Source organism: Ambystoma mexicanum, chromosome 5q (assembly GCF_040938575.1).
Source record: "Ambystoma mexicanum isolate Mex_15411 chromosome 5q, UKY_AmexF1_1, whole genome shotgun sequence".
Taxonomy (NCBI): Eukaryota; Metazoa; Chordata; class Amphibia; order Caudata; family Ambystomatidae; genus Ambystoma; species Ambystoma mexicanum.
Genome location: NC_090933.1, coordinates 1,108,675,186 through 1,108,701,376, shown reverse-complemented (window position 1 = coordinate 1,108,701,376; position 26,191 = coordinate 1,108,675,186).

Below are 26,191 nucleotides of genomic sequence, written 5' to 3'. Positions count from 1 at the left end.
CCTCCAGGTACAGTTGCTAGCCACAGATCCTGTTTTATTTTTTTTCAGAACCATAACTCTGTTAATCCCCTTGCAGGCAGCCAGAAAATCCCAGACCAGATTCAAACAACTGGAGTCCCATAATTACAGCAATTACAGCTGATTGTGAACTGGCAACACCACCAAACAGCATCCAGCCCACCAGAGAAGCAGACTAGTCACCATTCAGACAGAAACACACATTCTCAGCCCACAGCATTGCAGAGAAACACAAAACTGATTGTTACACCATGCTGGAAACTGGAGAGGGTCTTAGTTAGGTTTTATTAAAGCCTCGGAGCTTTCCAACACCCCTCCGCTGTGTAGCCCCCTCCTGGAGTAAAGGCGGCACCAAATGGTGCAGGAGATCAGTTGATCACTGCAACCAATGGGGAGGTGAGACAGTCACTGAGTACAGAGCACTGCACTATAAAAACAGACAGCAGCAGAGGCAGCATGTGGGTTATACAGAGGAGGTCCCAGGTGAAGTTGGAGAGGGACCAAGTGACGAGGCAGAGGAAGGATGGTGGAGCCGAGTGTTGGAGAGGCGGAGTTTGAGACAATGAGGTATTCGAAAGAGAATGTATCAGTGATGTGTAGTGAAGTGTATTGTAGTGCATGAAGTGGGGATGGGGGAGTTTAGGAGGTGAGAGTGAAAGAGAAAGACTAAAGATAGGATGGGAACGAGTAGTAGAGTAGTGGCTGTAGTAGCTACTATGCAAAGGAGTGATGCTAGTAGAGAGGGCTGCAGAAGTGGGGTGTAAGGAGCAGGGTGTATTATAAAAGTGTAGGGGCATGAGGGTATTGAGAGTGAGTAGAATGAAGTGGTGAGCAGGGCACCATGTCCCTGTGTTTCGTGAATAGAGCAGTAGAAACAGTGGTGAGAGGAGCAGTAGTAGGAAAGTGATAGTAGTAGAAAGGGCATAGAAGTAACAAAAAAACAGTAGCAGTAGTAGAGACAACATAGAATTGGCAGAGACAGTAGTAGTAGTATAGTGAGAGCATAGCAGTAGTAGTAGTAGTAGTAGTAGTAGTAGTAGTAGTAGTAGTAGTAGAGGGACAGTTGTAGTAGAGACCTTGGTTGTGGGATTTAGAGCGTTAGTATCAATAATACATGAAGTTGTAGTAGGAGTAGAGCAGGATGTATTGTAGTAGTGTAGAGAAGGCAGAGAGAAGAGAGAGCGATAGGGAGAAAGGTACTGATATCTAAGAGTTGTGGGCAAGGGAATGTAGGCAGAGTTGGTAGGATGGAGGAGAGTATGGGGAGGAGTAGAGAAAGAGAAAGGGGGTGATAAGGTCAGGAGGCACGTATACTCCACCCTCTAGAACTAACATCATTGGTAGAGAAGCATTATGTAGGTAGTCTCTGAGGAAGATAAAGAGTGAGTGTCTCAGGGAATCCTCTTTGTGCACATAGAAACTGCAGCCAGTCGGTGTCACCAAGTGGTAGCACGAACCCCCATTACAGACACCTGGGTTAGGGATGGGGAAAAGCAGTGGAATTAGAGCAAGAGAGGGACGGCCGTAGCACTAATTCTGCAAACCTCTTTTCCAGCCAGTAAATCATTTGTGCTGCCACCATTGCCTATCTGTTCTGCAATTCTATTCAAATTGTCAACAATCCATAACTGTGGCACACTTTAAATATCCTACATTGCATATAAGCATATGAGAAATCAATAGTTTTCAATTTGGTAATGTTATATCCTTTCTGGATATCTCAGTTAACAGAACACCATGTTTGAACATTCCATAACCTAGGGTGTGCATTTGACCCTAGGTGTTATCTGACATTCCTGTCCTGTGAGGGAAGGTCCATTTATCACAGCAGAACGACCCATAACATGCCAAGAACGAAATGCCCTGTGAACAGGCTCTCTGAGTTAATGAGCCGCCCACACCGTGACAAGTCCATTTAAGGACAAGACATTCTTATAAATATAAGCTCTCTCCATCCGCCGGGTAATCGTCCGCCAAAATGTAAGCCTGATGTAGCACATGTTACAAATGGCTCAATTGAAGTAGGGGTACCCTGCTCGTTCAATGTGCAGTCTGCTTCCCACATCCCACTACCCCACCCTATTGCTTAACTCCATTCCGCAACCCTCCTGCATCTGCCCATGCCATGCCCCCGGCACCATTCCACTTACCGCCCCATTCCTGCTCCGATGCCTAATGTCGGTCGGGCACTTAATAGCGCTTCCCCCAACTATGGTGTCACTCAACCACAAACCACTATAGATGCTAGTATGAGACCTTGCCCACACAAATTCCCACCCAGCTCTGCCTCCATCCGCTGTAGGATGTCTCAACTGCTGCACTACCCATTGACCCGGAAACCTCGGTCACCACCCTGCAACCAAACCAGCGGTGTCCCGACTAAGTCCAGACATCACTGCCCAGGGAGACATGGCGTTCCACTACAGCCTCTCCCCCATGACACCCAGATCTGGAACACATGGCATACCTCACTCTTAACCAATGGCCTCAAAAGGAATGCAGTTCCTATCGCACGCTCGACACCTAAACTCTTGTACCCTGCAATGGATATGCCCCTTGCGCGTTCTGCATTTCCACCTGACATAATACGGAGCACCACAGCACCAGTCCCCTCATCAGCTAGAAACAACAGGCTGGGCTCGAGAACAATCAGGATGACCCTCCCCTGCCTTCCAGCCACTACCTTGGACAGAAATGACAAGTTAAGCACAGGTACTCACCCCTCACTGAAACAAAGGTTGATTATAGCTAAACCTGCTGCAGCTTACAGACAAGCCAGAGCTTGCATATGATCCCTATGATAACCCCTTCAAATGTCAGTCTACCACAGATTCTGCAAGCAGCATTTCGACTACCACTAATAGTAGCCGTCACCCTGTAATAATCAACTGACCAGCCCTGTATGCCTCTTCCTCTAGAAAGAGCAATAGTACTAACAGTATGCTGCCAAAGAAGTCCACCACTAGCCTTCCACACTCTACCCACCTGGTAGCTAGTCCCACCCCTCTTTTAAAAGATACCCTCAACAATGCTAGATCCATCCCAGCCCACGCCGTAGGCATCAATGACTTGATCACTTCGCAAAAACTCAACGTGCTAGCCATTACGGAAACCTGGTTACAGCAAGCCTCTGGCCCAGCCTTATCCCTAGCAATCCCAGATGGCTTTGACATCCTTAGAAGCAACAGGACAGATGCTAGAGGAAGACAGGTTGCCCTTATTTTTAAAGATACCCTACAAATAAGACCCTCTATTATGCCTAGAATGGAGAACTTCAAGCTTCGCTCAGTCAAATGCTCATCCTCACCTACAGACTCCCTCTTTATCCATATCATCTACTGCCCACCTGGTCCCTCTGCTTCCTTTGAAGAAGACCTACTCCAAGCAGTGGTAGGCAACATTAAGCCGACTTCGAGAACCATACTACCAGGGGATGTTAATCTAAACCTCAATGACCCATCAGACAACAATGCCACCTCCTTAGCTAACACTCTCTCAGCCCTTGACTTCAAACAATGTGTGACAACCCCACACGACAAAGGCAGGACCTTGGATTGAGTAGCAGAACTCAATAGCCAGATTAATATATCCTCCAACACCCCATCCCCTGGTCGGATCACTGTATCCTGTTTTTCACCTTCCCACCTTTTAAAACTCACACGCACGTACCACCAGCCCTACCCCCAACTTGATCATGTAGAGCCGAAAGATGACCAAAGAAACCGTCTCCCCTTATGTCACTCCCCTTCTGCTGGAGAACATTGCCTCAGCAGACCCGAACATACTAGCAGACGTCTCCCTGAATCCCCTGACCAAGGCAGTGAACTCAGTAGCCTCTCTGGCACAGTGAAAGGCCAAACTAGTGCGTCACATCAATGCCTGGTTCACCCCAGACCTCCAGGCCTTACGTGCAAAAAAACAACGAGCAGAAGCCACTTTAAAAAATACCGAACTAATGCTCGAAAGTCACCTTTAACAAGATTGATAGAGATTACAAACTTGCCATTATCGCAGCCAGATTCACTGCTTACAATACTAAAATTACAAATGCCAGTTCCAACTCCCAGGATATCTTCTGAATGCTCAGAGAGTTTAAATGCTAGTCACCCACCCTGCAATCATCGCGAAAGATGAGCTGTGGTGTACAAGCATTCAGACCGCTATGATCACTAAAATATGCTCCCGACAGCAGAATACATCCCTGAGATAATCAAAACCAACACCGCCACCCACCCCATGCCCCGGATACCACCATTCCACTTATCCCAACCTTTCAATTTAGAGAGGTCTCGGAGGATGAAGCTGCAACATCCTCAGAAATCTAAAACCTTCCAGATGCAAAAGGGATATCTGCCAAGCAACTATCAATGCAGACTGCTCAGAGCCCCTAGTCCCGTTCTTTACCAGGTTCATTAACGCCTCCTTCACATAATTCCTGGTACCAGCAGTCTGAAAGAATCTTGGCTCCTCCCATTATTAAAAAACCCTATGCTGATCCCTCTGAAACTAATAACTACTGCCCAATTACCACAGTTCCGTTCCTACCAAAGATCCTGGACAGGACAGCATACAACCAATTTCAGTCCGTCCTGGAATCCAACCACATTCTAGGACCGCGCCAATCTGGCTTCCGGCCAGGACATTGCACAGAATCAACAATGCTAGATTTAAAAAAAAAAAACTGCTGGACAATTTTATGGATGAAGGAAAGACAGGCCTTCTCCTTCTCTCCGACCTTTCAGCCACCTTTGACCTGGTGGACCGTAAAACTCTGTGCCACCACCTCACAGCCACTGCTAATTTCTCCCAATAAGCCATGACCTGGGTTGCCTTATCCCTCCAAGGAAGATCTCATTCATTGTGGCATCCTGCAAGGATGCTGGGTGTCCCCCACCCTCTTTAATATATACCGCAAACCATTATTTGACCTCTTGGACGCTATCGGAATAGCATACACCAACTATGCCGATGGCACCCAAATTCTCTTCCCCCTGTCAGGGACTTATGAAGAGGATACACACACTATCAACAAAATGTACTTGACAAGCCAGGCTTTAATGGCTATGAACCATCTTATCTGAACGACAATAAGACAAAGATACTCTTAGTGGAGTCACCAGAAATGCTAAACTAGCTTAGTCCCCATTACTCATCCTTCCTCATTGATGGTATTCAGATCTCGATCTAAACTTCTGTGAGAACTCTTAGCATGCACCCTCTCCCTCACAAAACAAGTCAACGTGATCGCCTCGTCAGCAGCCTAGACCTCTATACTCCTTAATGCACACAGACAATTTCTTACATCCATAAGTTGCCTCACTATCGCCCAAGCTGTTATTGGAGCAAGACTTGATTACTGCAACACCCTTTGTACGGGCTATCTAAGCAGAACATCAGAAAAATGCAGGTAATCCAAAACAATGATCTACACCCTACACTCAGTATCCCGAGAAGAGATCGCATCTCAGCAGCAAGAAAGAAGGTGCACTGGTTACCCATCCAGGAAAGGAATATCTTCAAAATCATTATGATTAATCACGAATGCCTCTCAAATACAGTGTACCTGGCGCAGAAAAATTGTAAGGTCCTTCACTTTCAAACAAGTAAGGCCAGTCCACATGCTTCACATCGCACCACCGAAATTCAAAAGATCCAGAGGACGGGGCACAAGCTAACCTACAGTAACTGCAAAACATTGGAACTTCCTTCCTCACTCACTAAGAGCAGAGGAATCCCAACACTGGGCATTGAGATAAGCCCTAAAAATGTGGCTCTTTGCCTAAAACACTGACCCCTCTGTTGATGCAAATTATGAACTACAAGTATGTGACTAATTATGCTACACTTATCTTGCTCGGAAATGTTTTCCTTCAAGTCTATGCGCTGTGTAACTGGTTCACAACAGTACCATGATGCCCTTGGGCTTAGGTGTTTTACAAAAAAAAAAAATGAAATGAAATAAAATACCATTAGAAGGCAAAATGTGGAGGGCTGCTTCATAGCTATAAAGTCTGTTTTCGTAGCGCCAAGCTTCAAACACATTTTCTTACACTTGGCAGATCACCTTTGACATCAATTAAGGCATAAAGCACAACCAAGTTATTATTAGGGCGCCTGGTGGGGTCCTGATATACCCAGGTGGGTACACCTATAAATATAAAGAAATCAGGATGAGAGATCCTATAAACAGCTGCATGGTTCTGAACATATACATTTATTTCAAAACACAACATTTTTGAAGATGAATTCTCAATTATTTTACAAACCTTTTGATAAGCACGAAAGTGACAACGGACAGGTGTGATTATATACAGTGGAAATACAAGTAAGCATCAACCCCTCTAATGTTGAGGTAAAAACTCCACACAAGGGCACAGTCACACATGACAGTAGGGTAGACTTACAGTTGAACAAAATGCACCCAGGAGGGAAAATGGTCCAGGGCGTGATTAACACAAGGGTGTACACAACACTATCTACAGAACATACACAAAAGGGGTTTATATAGTTGTGTCACAGGAGATCGACACAGGAGTGTTTTGGCCAAAGAGGGCTTGAATGGAGCCTGTCTGAGTGTTGGCCTTCATCAGGATGGACACAGGATGTTAGTACTGTCCGTAATATCTGTGGGTGAGATTAAGGATGTAAGGATCTCGGGGTATAGTTCAGTAATTTAAGGATTAATGAATAATGGCTCAGTAGTGCCATGATGATACATCACAAAGTGTATCAGTATACAGCTTACCTTCTGCTGGAATAGCAGTGGTGATGCTGTGTGTAGACAATCCTTTACTGGTTGCTGAAATTATGGGTGCAAAGTGCACTCAAGGGTAGCCGTGGGTTCCTGTTGGGTGGACTTGTCTCAGGATCCCGAGGGCTGGAAGAGGGCCTGAATAGGTCCCAAATCTAAGAAAGAGTACGGACCACAGGGTGTCAGTGTAGCCTGACATACTACTGGTAACATTGGTGAGGGTTCCAGTGACCTAGGTGGGTCGCAGTTGCCGAATGGGGGGAACCATAAGAAGTTAGTACCGTCCATTTGACAAGTTGACTTGGTGGGAAGTGCTCGTTTTGGTCTGGAGCATTAGGATAGTAAAGGATTGTTGTGTTGTGTTTTGAAATACATGTATATGTTCAGAACGACACAGCTGTTTATAGGATCTCTCATCCTGATTTTTTGATATTTATATATAAAGCACAACCAGACAAACAGCCTTATGCAAGAAGAACAAGTAGACCCATCATAGAGAACTCAAATAAATCATTGGCTGAGCGGCCCGCTAGCATTGGTTTTCATCCCCAGCAATTAAATTAAGTTTCGAGCTCTGCATGTGAGATATATGTACCATTTAAATCAACATTATAACATGCAAATAAAAATGATTTTGCTTATAAAAATACATCCACAATGGTTACACAAAGGCTGGAACATGTGTTGTAAAGCTGTGAATAACTTCTTTCAGATGCAACCAAATCAAAGTGTCTATTTCATTTAATAATTAATAAAATTATGAATATTCATCTAAGTATGAATTAATATGCCACACATTCATACTAGATATCCAGATGTCTGTGCGGGCCAGGGATTACAGGACTCCATGTTTTATTAATGTGGAATATTGCTGTGATTCATTATTTAAGAATATATTATTTTGTATTCGAAGTGTAAGAGTGAAACAGCCCCCACATTTGCTAATGTTCAAATATATAGACATATGAATATCAACTGAAGAGTGGGGGGTGTATTCTACAGGAGTGTCTTCCTATGGGTCAAGCCAATGCAAAAAGTGGTCCAATAAAATAGCGTTTCATAAACTGACACTCTTGGAATAGTGCACATTTCAAAAAGCAGAAATAGCACTGCTTTTAAAAGATGCACAGAAGGAAATCATCTGTTCCCAAGTTAAACAGAAGGGCTGAGTTTCCATAAGAGCTGTTGAAGGAAAGATTCCTATTCCAGGCAGAGAAGGGGAACCTGAAGCAGTTCTAACTTTAAGGAAGCATATCAGAAGGAGCCCATCTGTCTGGAATATTTCCCATCTGAAAGGGACCTTGCTGATCCCAAAAACTGAACAGATTTTTTTAATGTGAGCCTAAAAAGATCCCCCTGCCATTATTACCCTCATCAGTCGGTGGAGTGGGAGGGAATTGAATGGTGGCCAGTAGGGGGGTGTCATTCCAAACATAACATCTATATATATAGAGTTTGTGTGAAATCAACAGTGCTGTCACGTAGTATTTAAAACAAAATTAGATGTGACTGCTTATAGGACACAGAGCATGTGTGCACAAAGAGCATGGATGCAAATGAGTTACTAGTATAATGACAATACAATAGTGTAGTTTGCTAGTGTGCATTATAACCTGTTTTCATTTCACTTAAGCTGAGGTAGATTACCTTTAAATAAATAAAAATAATTTGTCTATGTTGTCTGTGCTATGAGAAATAGGGAATGCTTCCCAGCACTGACAGAGTACAATTTAGCAATTAATAGTTACATTGGATCCTGCGCCTTCCACAGGTGTAGTCTGACACTGGATTCGTAGAACGGTGTGCAGATTTACATCTCCAGGACTGATAGATAACTTGTGACCCGTGAAAGCCATATATATTAAGAAGTGAAGGGGAATGTGAAAGGGAGTTAACCATCCTAATGCCACTTGCAAATGAAAATAATGCCAAAATATAAATACCCTCTCCTTACTCTTGACATTTCACAGTGTGACCCGGTTGAGAAGTGATGTGGGAAGGGTACTCATCCTTGTATTAGAAAATCACGAAACCATTTTCCTAGATTAGTGGGGTGAACCAATAGCCTGTGTATTCTAAATTGATAACACTGTTTTCCTAACCCAAACCTACAAAACTCAGAGGCAATACAAAATATCCTAGATTTAATTACATGCACAAGTTAGAAATCCACAACAACGCATATAATCAGGGGGACAATAGAAACAAATATGTGGGCCTAAATGTAATTTTTGTAAAACCTTTTTTGAAGTAAGTTTTTATTGATTTTTCCAACAAGAACATTTGACAACATTTCCCCCCTTTCCCGCTCCCCCCCGGTGACCTCGGTTCGGGCCAGAGCCGGCATCTTGTCCTCGTCACCCCTGATGGTGTGACCAGTTCCACCCTTTTCCCAATGTGTTTTCAAGCCGCTGGCCATCTGTGTCATCCACTTGGTCCCCTAAATTAAGTCCAATAGCCTCATTATTTTCGGCACCATACCATTCTTGCCCCCTGCTGCAGGTATCCCATCACCCTTGACCAGTCTGCGATCAAACCCTAGTGGTCCACCTGTAGCAAGTATATCACAAATGGGTGACATCTTTCCCACCCCCTCGTGGTCCTGAGGGGAAATCTCGATTTCCACTTCTGCGCCAGGGTGCGTGCCCCCACCATCATCATTATTGCATATACTTTCCATTCGGCTCCTGTGGATAGGTCCTCAAGTGATCCCCCATCCACAACAAAACCAGTCCCTTGTTCCCCTGACTTTTAACCCTAGGATCGCCTCGAGCGCTTCATAAATTGTACCCCAGAACTTCTCAATCTGTGGGCATTCCCACCAAATGTGGCCGCACGTCCATTCCCTGCCACATTCCCTCCAGCACACCTTTGAAACCAGCTCATAGCTCTTGTGCAACCTCACCGGCAACAGATGCCATTGCACCATCAGCTTCACCCACATTTCCTGGGTTTGAAGGGATCTAGTCAGTTTAGGGATATGTCTCCAGAGTTGCTGCCACACTGCCTTATCAATTGTCTGAGCTGTTGACTCTTCCCATTTGTTCATGTATAGTCTTGCCTTCGCTTCCTTGCCCTGTTTGGCCTGTGAGTAGATGGCCCCCACTATGTGGGCATTCCCCATTTCCATTGCTAAGTACTTTTCAAACTGGATAAAGGCCCTGGTTGCCACTCCCCTCACTAGGGCCTGCGTCACCCAGTGCCGTAGTTGGACGTACCTTTACCTCTCCCCCTCTCCCAGCCCAAAATCCTCTTTACATTGGTTAAAGGATCTGATTTCATTTCTGTCTAATAGGTAGGACATTTTGTGGCACCCTCCCTCTTGCCAGGCGTGAAATCCTTTACCTAGCATCCCTGGTGAGAACTGTGGATTCTTGAGTTAGGAGGTACACGGGGATGGGAATGTTGTGAATCTAGCTTTTCTCACCAGTTCATCCCAGGCCTCCCCCACCACTTTCGCTTTGGTACATGCTGGTCGGTCAATCTATCTTAGGTTTCCATGGGACCTCCCTTAGATTCCCTCCTACCACTGCCTTGTCCATTGCCCTCCATATCTTCCCCCACTAATCCCTCAACAAGTCCCTCAAATCCCTTGTCTACGCCACCAAATAATAAACCCGGAAATCAGGTCGTCCCATTCCCCCTCTATTTCTGGGCATCATTGCAACCCGGCTTGCCACTCTTGTGTTCTTTTAATTCCATAGAAACCTCCCCATTTGCTTTTGTAGGGCCATTTAAAAGGACCGAGGGACCTGTATTGGGAGGGTCGTAAAATGGTAAAGAGGCTGAGGTAGCACCACCATCTTAAGGACGTTGATTCTGCCCAACTAAATGATATTGAGGTCCACAAGAACCTGGCCACTGGCCACAACCACAACAAGATAATGACACCATATAATAAGTACATACAATAAACCTTCAAATAACATGACACACGCAGAACACCCCCCCAATCCCAATAACGTCCACGGACATATGTTTGTGTCAATGAGCAGAGTAATTGACCACAGACTCGACAGCACTTCCACAGATTTTATTTGCCTATAAAAACAACTCCATCTTAACTTTTTTCCATTCCGTAACACCTTCCAGTCACTCTTTTGGCCACAAAATCACCCAAACATTTATTATCCACACCCTTTCCTCACTGCACTATCCACGGACAAAGGCAGTGGTCTGCTGATCCAACATGGCGACCATTTAAAAATGATGATGCACCTCATGTTTTTTCAACATCCAATCAGCATGTGTGTTGGTTGTGCGTGGAGTCCAAGGCACCCCCTGATTAGTCCAGAGGCATCTGTGGACACTCAACCACGAAATATTTTTTTGGACGAGATGCAGATATCACTAATGTTTTTTACCTACTTTTTGGACCATTTTTTACAAACAACTGGATGGATTCACACCAAATTTGCAAAAGCACACTTTCGGGACCAAGCTGCCCCTCTTCGCACAAATTTGGCGGTTTGGGCTGCAGGCATGAGCAAAATGTTTATTTCATTATGTCTGTCAGGATTTCATAAGTTTTGGGACCCCCCTATGACATTGCACCCCCAGAATGAAACCACATCACACTTCGCAAAATCATTCTGAGGTGCACATATACTTGTTATGCATGGTTTGAAGAGGATTCGTCAAACATTGCCAAAGATATCAGCTCCAAAACATGCTTTCTGTGAGTTGCGCAACTTAACCATAACTACACGGCCGCTAGCGCAGGCCATGTAATCTATATATATATATTTCATTTATTGATAATATACTTGGAGCCAAAGGCGTTGTATATACAACATATATAACATACATGCACATTAACCTTATACATTTCCATTTTAAAACCATACATAACTCATCAATATATTACAATACTAATTAAATATGCACGTTCACCTTAGAACACAACCTCATCTCTACTAGATGAGAACAATCTAAATATCTACTCTAATACATGATTCTAAAATACATCAGTTATGACAAGCCTTAAAAATCACCATATAATGCGTAATATTCATGTCATCGCCTTTCATAAAACCTGGCCAAATTTCAAACATTGTGCTCTTATCAATTGCATTGTCATATGATTTCACAAATGTCGCACAAATCTTACTGAGACTTTCACAGAAGACAAGCAAGTATTCTAATGTTTCATCTACATTACAACCACATAGGCGACACAGAATTTCTGTTTGTGATCTTCCCTGTCGCACACCTACAACTACTAAGGTTTCACAGGCATTACATTTCATCAATGAATGGGTTCTAAAAACAGTTGCATTCGGATAAACTGTGATATAGAGAGGTAGTGTTGTCCGTGTCATCCAATATTGACAGTATTTGCCACTTGTTTTCTTAGTCGCTAATTCAATCAAGTGTGACTCTTTGCTGTATGCTTGCATGTTATTATTTAGCCAGCATTTAAACTTGTATTGAGGACACACATGTATTGCTCTGTCATAGTCAACTGACCATTTCCTATGCTGTTTAATGTTTTTCCCCATGGTGCCATGGTAGTATATTTGTCGATATTTGAGTAGTCATGCATATAGGTAACCATCACGGTATCATTGTCTATCAGTATCAAGTTTTCTTGACATTATCAGTTTTTTAATACATTCTGCAACAGCCCCTTTAATTTCAAATTCTAGGTAGATACATTCAATTGTGTGATTCCTAGGCATTCTGATTTTTTTCCTAATTAATAATGCCACACATATTTTGAGATCCTTCAGGTAATTGTGCCCACATATCTCACAACCATACAATAAAACTGGCAGTATTTTCACTGAATAAAACAACAAAATGGCATGTGTAGATATTCCGACACTTTTTCCTATGAAAGAACTTATTGCATTTGCAGTGTCCAAACAAATATTCTTTTGTGACTTGCCAATGCTAATCCCACTTCAATTTTTCATCTATTATGACACGTAGGCATGAATACACTTTCACTTGTTCTAATCTAATATTTTCAATGTGCCAGGTATGATTTAGTTTATTTGTTAACGCTAAACACCATAACTTTGCTTTTTTGTATATTCACTTTCAGTCTATTTAGCTTAGTATATTGTAATGATGCATTTAGTAAATTTTGGACGGCGACTCCCTTTGAGATCAACCAGTAGTAAGTCGTCTGCATATGTAAGCCAATTTATCTTGGTCTTTCCAACCTTTACTGGGCTACTCAACATATTCGTAATATGAGCATACATGTTCGCCAGGTACAAGTTGAACAGGGTTGATGCCACTTTGCAACCCTGTTTAACCACCCGACACGTATCCATAGAGGCTGACAATTTACACCTGCCATCTAATGGAATACGAACAAGAAGTGTCTGCATATGGCAGCATTAACATTTTCAATAATCCCTTAGGTATCCCCCAGGTGCTGAGCTTGCTCCATAGTCTATTCCTGAGAACAGTATTGAATGCCGCACTCAGGTCAATGAAAGCACAAAAGACATTACGGCCTGTCCATGAGTATTCAATAGCAGTGCTAAAATGAATCCATTGTGCATCGTATTAGCTTTTGGTCGGAAACCTATCTGATTTGCTGGCAGAATCTTCTCTTCTTTCATCCATGATTTCAGCTCACCTAACAAAACCCTAGCAAATATTTTTGAGAAGGTGTCCAACATTGTACAATAATTAGCGGGGCTATGCCACGCCCATTTCTTATACACAACCAACAAGTGGCTCATGTACCATGTTTCTGGGATGACCCCATTTCGTCCTATTTCTGAGAACAGTATATGGAGTGCATGTGCCCAAAGCTCAGGTGCACTTTTCAGTAGTGCATTGCACACCCCGTGAGGGCCAGCAGCTCAAGGTTATTAATCTTTTCTATTATTAGCACAATGTCTAGAACACTCGTTTGAGAGCTCCATGTCACATTTGGTAGGGGAACGGTTAGTTACCTTCCACACCATGTCCCAAGGTAGACTTAATATGGTTGGTCCGCTGACTCTCCAGTATACAATTTATAGTCAGTTCCTTTTTTTTTCTCCACGCAATGCATCCCATATAGCAGTGTTATTTTGATCAATAGCTAAATTCGCAATTTTTTTCCCAACGTTATTGTTCTTGTTTTATTTTGTGATTTTGCAACCATACCAGATAGACTTGTTTACATCTTTGTATCTGTTTTGCTGTTTCACGTATCTTGCTACTAGGTGTCTCTAAAAGTATTACAGTGGCAATTGATTGTCGGCGCACACTGTCACATGGTCTTGTTAGTACATTCCACTGTTGATATGTCGGATCTTGTTGGGCTTCTTTCCTTGCCAATTGTTGCCATGATATCCGAGAATAGCTCAATTATGTTGTGGTCTTTCGTGTTATCTCTGCATTGCTTAATAAAGCAAAGAACTATCTCTTCTACTCGTCGATTTACTAATGTGAGGTTTTTTTCATGCCACTTAATTCGGTTTTGGGCTTCATATATAGCTATTTGACCATTTTTATCATATATCACTAATGTTTTAATAGTATGGGAATTCATAAAATACATAACAGAAAATTATCACTCTCGTTGTGATATACTATTGCCATGCTAACTATAAGTAAAAGAGCCTATTGTTTGTGAATACATAATTTATTGGTGACATGGCACATACATCTGTCCGTGTGGAAGCATTCTTTGCATCACCAGAGCAGCTACCATTTAATTTTGTCATTCCATATTCATGTATAATTTTAGCGCAGTGTCTACCCTGACGAGTTGAAGTATTCTCACACACTACTTCCGAGGTGATCCTACATCCTTTAGTGTTGGTCTGGGGTGGATCACATATCTTAGCATTAAAATCACAGACCTTCCATATTGGATACCTATGACAGTATTTCGCTAAGACAGAGGATACTATTTTAACATTTTCCTTTGTTACCTTTAAATTCGAGGGGTCATAAATATGAATACAAATTATGACCTGTTCTATATGGCTACGTTTAACTGCTTGGACATATTTGTAGATTCTTCAAGTGTGTGGACCACCCATGTCGACTTCACTCTCAACAATAGTCCACCGCTAGTCCACCGCTCGGTCTCCCTTTCAATGCTTTCGATGCTACTTGTTGACCAGTACTTCGACCATGAAACTGAACTAAGTCTGAAAGCCAAGTCTCCTGGAATGCTACCCCCATAACTAGATCTAGTCTGGGGAGTATAGCTCAGGGGCAACGTACTTGCCTTTGAAGCAAGGCGACACAGTGCACTACAAGCTCGATCCCTGGGTCCACGCTTAGAAACCTCTGGGTATTAAGCACATTATAAATATCATATCCTTTAATATCATATCATATTTGGGATATCAGCCCGTCTTCTCCAAATATGTGTGTATAGCCTCTAGTATTCCATGAATACGTGAGGCTTACATCACCACCAAATTGACTTGAAATGTGGTTTAAAAGCAACTGGCAGCCATTGCCAGTGACCAAGGTCATGATTTATCTCAATTTCAGGCACAACAGGAGTTCTTTCATTCATTTCTAAGCTATTAGTTTGAGACAGATTTCTTTGTGTTTCTCCAACCTGTTCCGCCACACTTAGACCTTCTTTGTGAGGATTTGATCGCACCAGAGCTTTGTCTCGAGTTGTCAAGTTATCATCTCGAGGGTGGGTCATAGCAATAGCTCTCAATTTGGTTTCAGGGATCTCTACCACTTTACATAAGTATCCCATTTGAAATAGCTCTGTGTCATACCGCAAGATTTAATCTAAGGTTGCACTAGAGTGAAACCAAATATTTGTTAGATATTCTTATAATTTTTCTACTTGATCAATGATGGCGACGTTATCGGTAGTATTCGCTCTCAATGCTACCACTAAGTGCAGTATTTGTAGTACTGCTGTCCTATTGATTGGAGCCATATTTCTTACCGCCGAGACAGGTTTGATTTGAAGGGCTCTAATATGGCCCACTCGTGCACCACTAAACTCCTTCTCGGAACTCAAAAAGCCTACCTTGTTATTTGTTAACCATGTGCTTGGTATTGCACTTTGTTTTAATGATTTGGAGCTAGGTACCACTTGACCATGGGTCTCTGAGTTATCGCTTGCAACTAAATGTTTGCTTATGGATCTAGTGTTATTATCAGTGCTTGCGCTTTTTTTTCTTGTGGAGCTATAGCATTTGTTTTTTTATTTTAATTGTACAAGACAATTTTTACATTGTAGAGGGAGTAAGTTCATTCAAGAGGACTCAATTAAGTACAGATGAGTTCTCGACCCGACTTCTTTTTCCCCAGCGAACTCGGGGTTAATTAAACACAACATTACTGGACTAGGGAGAAACCTTCTCAGTAGTTGGAATTGAAAAATTCTTTTACAGGCCCCTACAGGGACGCTGGATTGTCCTTTTTGTAAAATTGTCTTGTACAATTAAATCAAATAAAATAAAAAATAAAAACAAAAAAAATAAATAGCATTTTTACATATCTCGCCCTTCTCAGTTTGTGATTAGTCTGCATGGGCGTTTTCTTTTGACTGTATGCTTTCTTTTTATTTGGAACTTGCCAACTTTAATAGAACGATTGAAAATCATTTTATGTGTACTATTCTTCTGGACATCTGCTTTACTATCCGTGCTTTTGGTCTCTACCCAGTCGGATGCAGTACTCTGGTCGCAAACTGACTTCCACCCCCGGTTAATACTTTTGTGTAGTACCAGTGACTGTAAGTCTAATTTCTTCTCTATGTGCTTGGTCTTACACAATAGATGTCTCAACAAGTTATCAAACGCTTTGAACATTTCTTCACAGGATATACTATGATTTACATCTACCACATTCTGCTCATTTGTTTCGCTCCGGTTTTCAATCACTGTGTAATGATCACTTACACATTTCACACTACTATACACTTGACTCTTGCCAATTGCCACTTTTGAGGTCAATATTTCATTATCTTAATCAATCTGTGGTGCATGAAGGTTAAATGATATAGGGTCTCTCAAGCTGGGTGTCAAAATACGATGCAATCTCTTGTTGTGTATGTCAGTATTCATCTTTTGGTCATATAATTCATGCGGTGCGATGTCTCTAAGACTGGATGGAAAAGACAGCTCCATTATATCGCCTAACTATTCTATATCTTCTTTGTCATCCATCACACACTCCAAGTCAATCTTGTATGGCTCTAAGTCAGTACAGTGAGATGTTCCAGTAACTCCAGTGTGTATCATTGCTTTTACCTCTTCAGTTTGTACTGACATGCTACTCTGTTCAGGAGCCAGCAAAATTGAGTTCTTAGTTAATTGACCACCATCAGGCTGTGTTTCAACTTGATCATTATCTTTAACAGGACAATATGACAGTACTTCCTCTGGAATTCACACATCCTAATGCTTCACAAGTTCTGCTACTATTTGTTTTGTGGCAAACTCCTCATCTATTTGATCTAATGTTGGATGATGCAATTGTACTTTTGGAAAGTATGCAGTCATTTGTTTGGTTTTGCCCCCAATATTAGGTTTTGAGGTTGTCTTAGGTGTAGCATAACAAAAAAAGTTTTTTTTTTAATCCAACATGGATTTTTTTTCTCCCACAGACCCAATGATTTTAGCAACAAACACATAAACTGAGCAAATTGCACAGTACACTGGTTTGTAATCTACTAAATATGAGGGTAAAAAAAAATGTTGATTATTCAATGTTATAAGTCTTTACAAAATACCAATACTAACATGATCTTTTCTTTTATCACAAAAATGAACAAGAAATACATGTACTCCAGTTACTAAACCAAACAGTAAGTATATTATAAGTACAAACATTGCAACATATCACACCATAAGTGGCTTTTAACTTTGTTCCTTATAAATTTGTTTTTGGATCCCAAACTTATAAGCCACTATGAGTGTGATATGCTGCAGTGGTTGTGGCCAGGGCATAGAGTCTTGGGTGCATGGCCATATGGCCCCCACTTATGTCCCACGCATGTCCCCCAGCACCCCCAACCCCAGCAGTGAGGGGCACCTGCCAGCAGGCCCCCACTCATGTCCCCCAGCACACCCACCCCCCAGCAGTGAGGGGCACCTGCCAGCAGGCCCCCACTCATGTCCCCCAGCACCCCCACCCCCCAGCAGTGAGGGCCTGCCAGCAGGCCCCCACTCATGTCCCACACATGTCCCCCAGCACCCCCACCCCCCAGCAGTGAGGGGCACCTGCCAGCAGGCCCCCCCTCATGTCCCACACATGTCCCCCAGCACCCCCACCCCCCAGCAGTGAGGGGCACCTGCCAGCAGGCCCCCACTCATGTCCCCCCTACATGAAATAAAGATGCACAATCATGGCCCACTTCTACACCAAAATACCTCAGCACACCACCCCATTACTGAGATGCAGTGATTTCCTAATCAAACCCACACTGACATGCCCATCTCAAGACACAAACCAAAAGTCAACTATGTATATCAACACATGTCCGTCACACACACACACTTGTTGGCATTGATTGTGTAAACCCATATTTTCACATGCATTAACCCAATGAGCAAATCCCACACATGGAACTAAAATATGAAAATGTATTATGTACAAAAATAAATCAATAAAATGAAACCATAACAAAAAAGCAAACATGAAATGAAAAGCATGTGCAAAAGAAGAGTAAATGAAAAGTATAACCAATACAAAGAAATCCAAAAGAAAAATAGTGTAAACTCTCCCTCCACCAATGCAAATCCAAAGGAAACGTTAAAAATAATCCATTGATCCATGGTGATATCAAAAGAAAAAGTTCAAAATAATCCATTGTTCAACTATGTACAATCCATTGTCCAAAAGAAAAATCCATTAATCCATGTAAAAGATCAAAATCAATCCAACGTCCAACTATGTACAATCAAATTTCCAAGGGTCCATGAGCCCAACGAAACAAATGAAACCTATTTAATAACCTACCTAACAAAAAAACTATTTACAAAAGTGTGGGGCATAGTCCAAAAGCCCCAAAAAAAAGAAAAAAAAAGGAAACCTAACACTATAAACTATTTACAATGGTGACGGGCAAATCCTGCGGTTCACTCAGTGATGTTTTCGGCCAGGGCATCATCGAACTCCATCTCTATTTGCTGGAGGCGGACCTCTGTCCTGGCCCCGAGGTCTCGCAGGGAGGCACTCATGGCCTGTTCCAAATCCCTGCGAGTCGCCTCAACGCACTCTGTCCGCCTCAACGCCCGACGCATGGAGAACTCCGCCCTGATCATGGTGAGCCGCGCCTCTCCCACCCGCCGCCACTCCGCACCTATACGCTGGGCCAACCGCAGCCACACAGAAGACACATCCATTCCAGGGTTCTCCTGCCCTCTGGCCGATGCCAGCCCCCCTGATGTCGATGGCCCCGAGCCATCATTGCTCCCACCTAGAGCCTGCTCCTGCTGCTGCTCCTGCTACTGCTGTCCATGTGCCCTGTCCGATGATGCCTGCACATCCTCCATCAGCTGGTCTCCAGTTGTGGTGTCCACCCCTGCTGGACCGCCGACTCCCGACTGTGGCAGGGATGGGATCTCCACCAAGCTGGCTGTCATGGTCAGGCCAGGTCCACAGGGGCCCTAGTGGAATCTGGGCCGGAAGACGGCAGGGAGAACGACTGGCGCATAGTCTCCACAGAGGAGGAGACGTCCGCCAGAGGGCGCGTCACATGTAGGAACCCACCAACCAGAGCCCCTCCCAACAGTGCCACGTTGCGATGCTGCTGTTCGTGATGGCGTACATTCGCTGCCCAGGAAGAACGCACGTCATCACGAAAGTCACGCGTGCGCAACGTGACTCCAATCAGGACGGAGCCCATACGTTCATTGGACCCCTCGTCCGCAGGTAGTGGAGAGGCAGATGAAATGGCACTCTCCCCTACCTGTGGACGGGCCTGGGACGGGGCATCCCTGCTGGTGCATGGTGATGCAGTCACAGGGTCAAGGACAGGGACATGCACAGGCCCCTCTACGGTGACCTGTGCTGCCTCCTGACCCTGGCCCTGGACTGCACCACTTGCACCAGTGGTACTACCCCCACCAGGCCCCATGTGCGGCTCAGTAGCAGGCTCCTCCTGCTCTGTGGAGACCACCAACCTGGATGTCTCCTTACCGTCTTCCGCCATTGCAAGCCCCTGTGGGGGCTCACCCGCCCCTTCCGCCACAGCCGTAGTGGCAGACGCGGCACCAGCCCCCTTGCTCCCGGATGATGGCAAGTCCTGGGAGGGTGGCTGGGCCTTGCATCACCGCCCAGTGGAGGCATCCCCACTGCTTGGCTCCACAGCGCCGTCTCCACCCTCTTCTTCACTTGATGCTGCGTAGAGGGAGACATAGAACACAAGCATCGGGGTACAGTACAATATTCCCTAAACAAGAAGCAATAACACATGAGTGGCAGTGTCTAATATCACTTCCATCCTGTCCCTCCACAACACATGGGTGAATGCACGCAGCACACATGCATAAACAGGCACAGCGCCTGCAATCAACATCAGCAGCCATGTACAAGGGCCTCTATTAATCCAAATGTTGCCTTCAAACTCACATGCATCATGGCTCACACTGATCCCATGCACATACATCACCGGAGGGTCATGCATCATGCCTTGCACACCACAGACACATTGGATAGACACAGTGCATACAACGGTGACCGCACTGCATGAGTGAATGTACACATCATCATGGACATGTGTCATGAATCCATGGCGTATCAAAGTCACAGACACACTTCTCAGACACACACACATGTGCACCATACATGTACATGACAGCAGCAGCCATCCCTCACACCCCCACCATGTGCAAGCACAGACACTGGCATGCTTTCATGTGTGCATTTGCCATACAGCTCCCCATGTTGCATTGGAACTCATGCACCAACCATGTGGTTCGCAAATTACTGGTCTCACATGCATGAACATGATGTCCCTGCACACACACATCCATACATGGGCCATGTCACACATACAGGCAAGTATCAGACAACCAGCACACTGCAACATGCCCTGTCTCACACAACAATGCTTGGCCACTTACCGCTCAACTCCAGACGGGTCTTCCTCCGAAGGATCTGGGCATGGAGCACTGGGCATACATGTTCCAGGACCCTCATCTGGATGTCACTCATGCTGACCCGGCCCCCCTCCGTGAGGCGCCGGGCCTTGTGGAGGGTCCTGGACCTGACTCCTCCCAGCGCTTCTTGACGTGCTTGATGTCGCGGGTTGCCACCCCCTCCACGTTGATGGCAACCACTACGTCATCCCAGATTCTCTCCCATCCTTCTTTGTTGGCACGTGATGTTCCGAAGAGGGGATCATACTGCCCCAGGACATGCTCCACCAGGACACCAACTTCCTTCACACTGAAGCTGGTGGCCCTCTGCCTCTCTGGCTGGAGGTTGCCAGTTGTCTCAGATGGTGTTTGCCCCGACATGGCGACCCCCGAGGCAGGTGTGGGTGGGCAACTGGGTCCTGGGGCTGGGCTGTGGAACGATGGTATCCCAGTCGGGAGTCTTCTGTTCCAGCAGGGGTGGACACAGCAACTGGAACCCTGGCTGATGTGCAGGCACCAAATACCAGGGCACGTGGGCAGCAGGCAGGCAGCCAGCAGCAGATGGTAGGTGGGAGCGTGCTCGGGGCTCTGGGGGGCAGTAATTCGGCCTTCTGGGTAGGAGCATGGTCTTCCGTGTGTTGTTGCATGGCCAGCTTGATACGGAGTGATTTGGCACGTGAAAATCTTGCACGGCAGCGTGTAATTCGAGGAAAGGCCCTTCGCATGTAAGCGCGTCAGCACACGTACGCGGTTTCATTGGACCAAAGGCCCTTAGCGCGTAAGCGCTTCTGTGACGTGACTCACACGGGCGTTTCCCTCGTGATGTGGGCATAGGGTTCAGCGCACGTGAAAAAACTGCACGTACGCGTGTAAATGCGTGTAATCTGAGGAAAGGGCCTACGCGCGTAAGTGACGTGCCGCGCGCAGGCGTTTCCATCAACACAGGTGTATGTTCATCACACACATCCAAAAACTGCATGTCCGAGTGTCAGCTAGTGTAATTGGAGGAAAGGGCCTTAGCGCGTACATGCGTAAGTGACACTGTAGGTGTGGGCCACTTTAAAAGGTACGTGTAGGACCCCATTTCCTTGTACGTGCTTTTCGTGGAGAGCGAGTGGGTGAATTCTGTACTTGTCGGTTCACACACGATTACTTCACAGCGTTTCAAGTTCGTACTCCCTGTTACCTCTGACAGCGTTCATTTGTTTTTGGGCCTGTTTCCTCAAACAGCGTTCACTTCTTCTTTTGTCCTGTCTCCTCAGACAGCGTACAATTGTTCTTTTGGCGGGGGTGTTGCCAACGCGCGTTTTTTTCACATTCTTTTTCCAGGCAGACGGTGAGTCACGCACGCATTTACCAACTGTGCTTGCCCCGTGTGTCAAGTGCCTCTTCAGAGGTCATTGTAGGCTGCGTGTAACACGCGCACGATTATTTTTGTGTTTCTGGGTGCCACAGCGTAGTGCGGGTTCATTTTTCCATGCATGTGGTCTACGAGGGGTTGCATGCACGTTACCTTTTGTTTTTTGTGACCTATGTATCGGCACATAGCCGCGAAATGGTGGTGACTGCAGGGTGCAAGACCACACCTGGTCAACGTAGGGCACACTGTCAGACCATCGCGGACCGCATAAGTGCCCTTGGATTTGTGAGGCGCACAGCTGATGATTGCTACAAGCGGTGGAATGACCTGAAACGCAGAGCAAAGAACAAGCTGGCCTCAAATCATGCCGCTACTCTGGTGACTGGCGGTGGATCTCCAGCAGAGGACAACAAACTCACTGAACATGAGTATGTTGCTGGGACCTTCGTCACAGAGAAACAGATCCAAGGCGTGGGAGAGCTACCGGATTCCGAGGCATTGTCCGGTGAGTGCCCATGCATGTGAGTGTAATCCATGTGTATGTTGTTTGGGTGATGGGTTCTGATTGAGTGCCAGGTGAGGGTGTGTACTCCTGAGTGTTATGGGTCACCCATGTGCTTCCTCCAATACATTCACGTGCCTTTGATTTTGGTATGACAGTATCCCTTCAGCCCACAGTAGCCAATTAGCCCCACATTACTGCTGTTGCACTTGAACTGTCATCTTGCAACAACATTATTCTGATTTTTTCTGTGTTCATTCAGGCGGATTGTTTAGTTTATCCCATTTTTCATATGCTTTTTTCATCCCTAATGCCACATATATGACATGCTTCTGTCATTGTTTACACCCCACATTGTGCCACTTTAGTTACCTGGTTATGTGAATGATTAAACCATTCAGGGCGAGGGAGTATGGCCTGCTGAAATTTATTTTTAGGGCCTGTTTGCATGTGGAACATGATAGTTGTTTCATGTCATGTTGAAGTGACCAACCATTGATGTGTACATCTGCTTAAAATCACTGTCTAATTGTACACTGGATGTGTTGCAGTGTGCGGCACATGCATATTTTGCAACACTATTCTGCATTAATCTACTCATCATGTCCATGTGACATGGACGTGTGACAGTACTCATTCACTGACATATCGCTGTAGTTGTCTAATTTACCATGGCTATGCTACATGACATCTGTGTGCTGGCATGTGTCATGTATGTGTATTGGACATGCCACTCACAGGCTGATGTGTGATGCTAGTGCTACACGACATGCTGCGAATGTGTTGCTTTTCCATCTTGGTGTCCTCATTATCTGCCTTTTTGACTCCCCTTCAAAATCATTGACAGTGCATGCATGCCAGGGTTATAGTCATGTGGGACATGTGTTAACCATGCACAGGATCTCTGTCTTGTCAGGCCTGTGTGTGTGCTATGGTGCTCATGCCTGTTTCCATTTCTTGTGTTTCATGTTTTTGCAGGTGACGACGCACTTGATGCTGGTGAGGTACAGGAGATGGTGCAGACCCAGGAGGATTCTCAGCCACGACCAGGCACCAGTGGGGGACGTGGTGTGGTGGTGGGTGGAAACACTTTGGTACTGCAGACCATACTGTCGAGGAGTGCCTCTGGGTGCAGCTCCCAAGACCTCTATTCAGGTGCTGAGTCGGATGATGAGACTTATGTGCTGTCACAGGTCAGTGCTTCTGGCAGGGATTCTGTTCTGTCGAACCCACCTGCACCAGGGGTAGAACCCTCTATGGGGATGTCAGTGTTGGTAGGTCCGCCTTTGGCGGTTACGGTTGCAGGGTCACACTCCACAGCATCTGATCCTGTTCCTGGGCCAGCAGATCAGAGGGGGAATGCAGTCATGCAGCCTCAGGCAGTGCCAGCACCGCAGGGTGCAGATCGCCTTGCCCCGAACAGGTGTGGTGCCTGCCGACGTGGTGGCCGTGCGCCACCAGGCAATACTGTATACGAAAACTCCATGTACGGTATGGCAACGCAACAGGCAGCATCAGTAGAAATGATGGCTCAGCCAATGGAGAGGGTGGCCACTTCCATTATCCCCCCTGAAAGGCAGATGGAGCAACAACAGCAGGCACCAGACTCCATTTGCCAATCACACAGGGAAGACATGTTGGCGTCCAACAGGGACTGACGGGCGGCACTGGAGACTCTGTGCAAATCCATATCAATAGAGTTGCAGGGACACAGGGAAGCCCTGATGATGGAACTCCATAACCTCAGGCAGAGTCTGCTTGAACTTGAGGCTTCCCGAAATGTTAGGGCAGAACAGCAGCTGGAGCAGCTCACACGTTCGCTCACAGCTGAGCTGCAGGCAACACGTGAGGAGATCCGGGCATCCCGCGAGGCCATGCGTGCAGAAGTGCAGGCAACCCGTGACGTGTTGCATGGGGATCTCTGCACTTTAATCCTCCAGAATCAGACCTTCCAGACCCGCATGCTTGCTGCCATGGAGGACCATACAAGGGCTTTGTGTGGGCTGCCTCCCATAGTGCCACCACCTCCTGATGCAGCAGCAGAGGGTGAAGAGAGCGACAGCAGTTCTCCCACAATGGCAGGTGGGTGTTGGTGTGCACCCTGTCCTTGAAACCTCCTGGGTGGCCTCCCCCCGCCCCCACATGGCCATTTTTGATATATTTTTTTGTTTTACAGTGTGTTGCCTTGTGTGGCTCCCGTGGGCATCCACTGTATTCCAGCTGGGCACATGCAGGCTTGTCCTGAGTTTGGGTTAGATGCTTGGGTTCGTGACACACACCCCTCCTGCTTCCCATTTCCATGGGCTTGCAAAGGGTGTGACCAAGTGACAGTGACTTACACAGTGACATTGGGCTCCCTTGAGCTGTGTGGGCAGTCTGTAGTCAATACTGTGTGCACATCCCTAGTGGGTATTGTTGTTGTATTGTACACTGCATGATGTATTGATATATGCTTGTGCATCCATGTCTTACTCCTAAATTGCAGGTTCCTTCCTCATGTCTTCACAAGGCCATCTCCTTTGCAGATGGAGTTCATGTTGTATGCAGTACACTGACACATTTGCGTGGCAGCAACACTCTACAGTTGGAAGGGGTCGATGTGCTGGCTTATTCAGGTTGTAAGACTACCACTACTTTGACTTAGTACTGTCATGTTTTTGCAATGTTTCATGGTGTGTTGCTGTATTGTGTTGGTGGTAAGTATTTGTTCATGTGTGCTGTTTGTTATTGATTACTGGGAGCATATTGTCTGTGGGCAGTTTCCATTTGGGACAGTGCACTTTGTGACACTTGTGTCAGGTCTTGTGCATTTCTTTGTTTGCTTTCACATTGCATGACATGTCATGGTGTGTTGGGTGGCGGAGCTGGGGAGGGATTGGGTGACATGTCGCTATTTTCATGTTGTATTTTGCAAGGGGGTAGTCATTCATGCAGCATAAATGTGTGTTTTTTTTGTGACACAGCATTGGTTGTCTTTCGGCAGGTAGGGATGCACACAATGTAACAATTCCAGGTGACCAATCTCAGGCTGGTATGGTTGTGACAGTTGACTGTCCCTTATGTCATCATCATTGATTGTCAGCTGGTATGTGCCAGGGCTGTGTGCACTCCACAGGGGTGTGATTTTAGGTGAATAATTAGCCACCAGCTGCGTACGTGCTGCCTCACCACGTGCCCTTTCCCCTCCCATGCGCAGCGGCCGTGCTTGTGGTTGGGGATGTGGGGGCACCACCATGTCCACAGGCAGGCCCCTGCGTGTTGCAACGTTGTGCAGGACACATACTGCCACTATGATCCTGCACACTACTGGGTGCGCGTATGGCAGCTGCCCACCAGAGCAGTCAAGGGAGCGAAAGCGTGACTTGAGCACTTCGAATGTGCGCTCCACTATGCCCGGGTTGCAATATGCGCTGTGTTGTATCTTACCTCGCTTACTGTACGTGTTTCCGGATTAGCGCGTCTTTTTTGGCGCACGCATTAGCCCCGTTCGATTCCATGAATACGTGTTGTAGGCGCACGTGTGGGCGTTCCGCGCA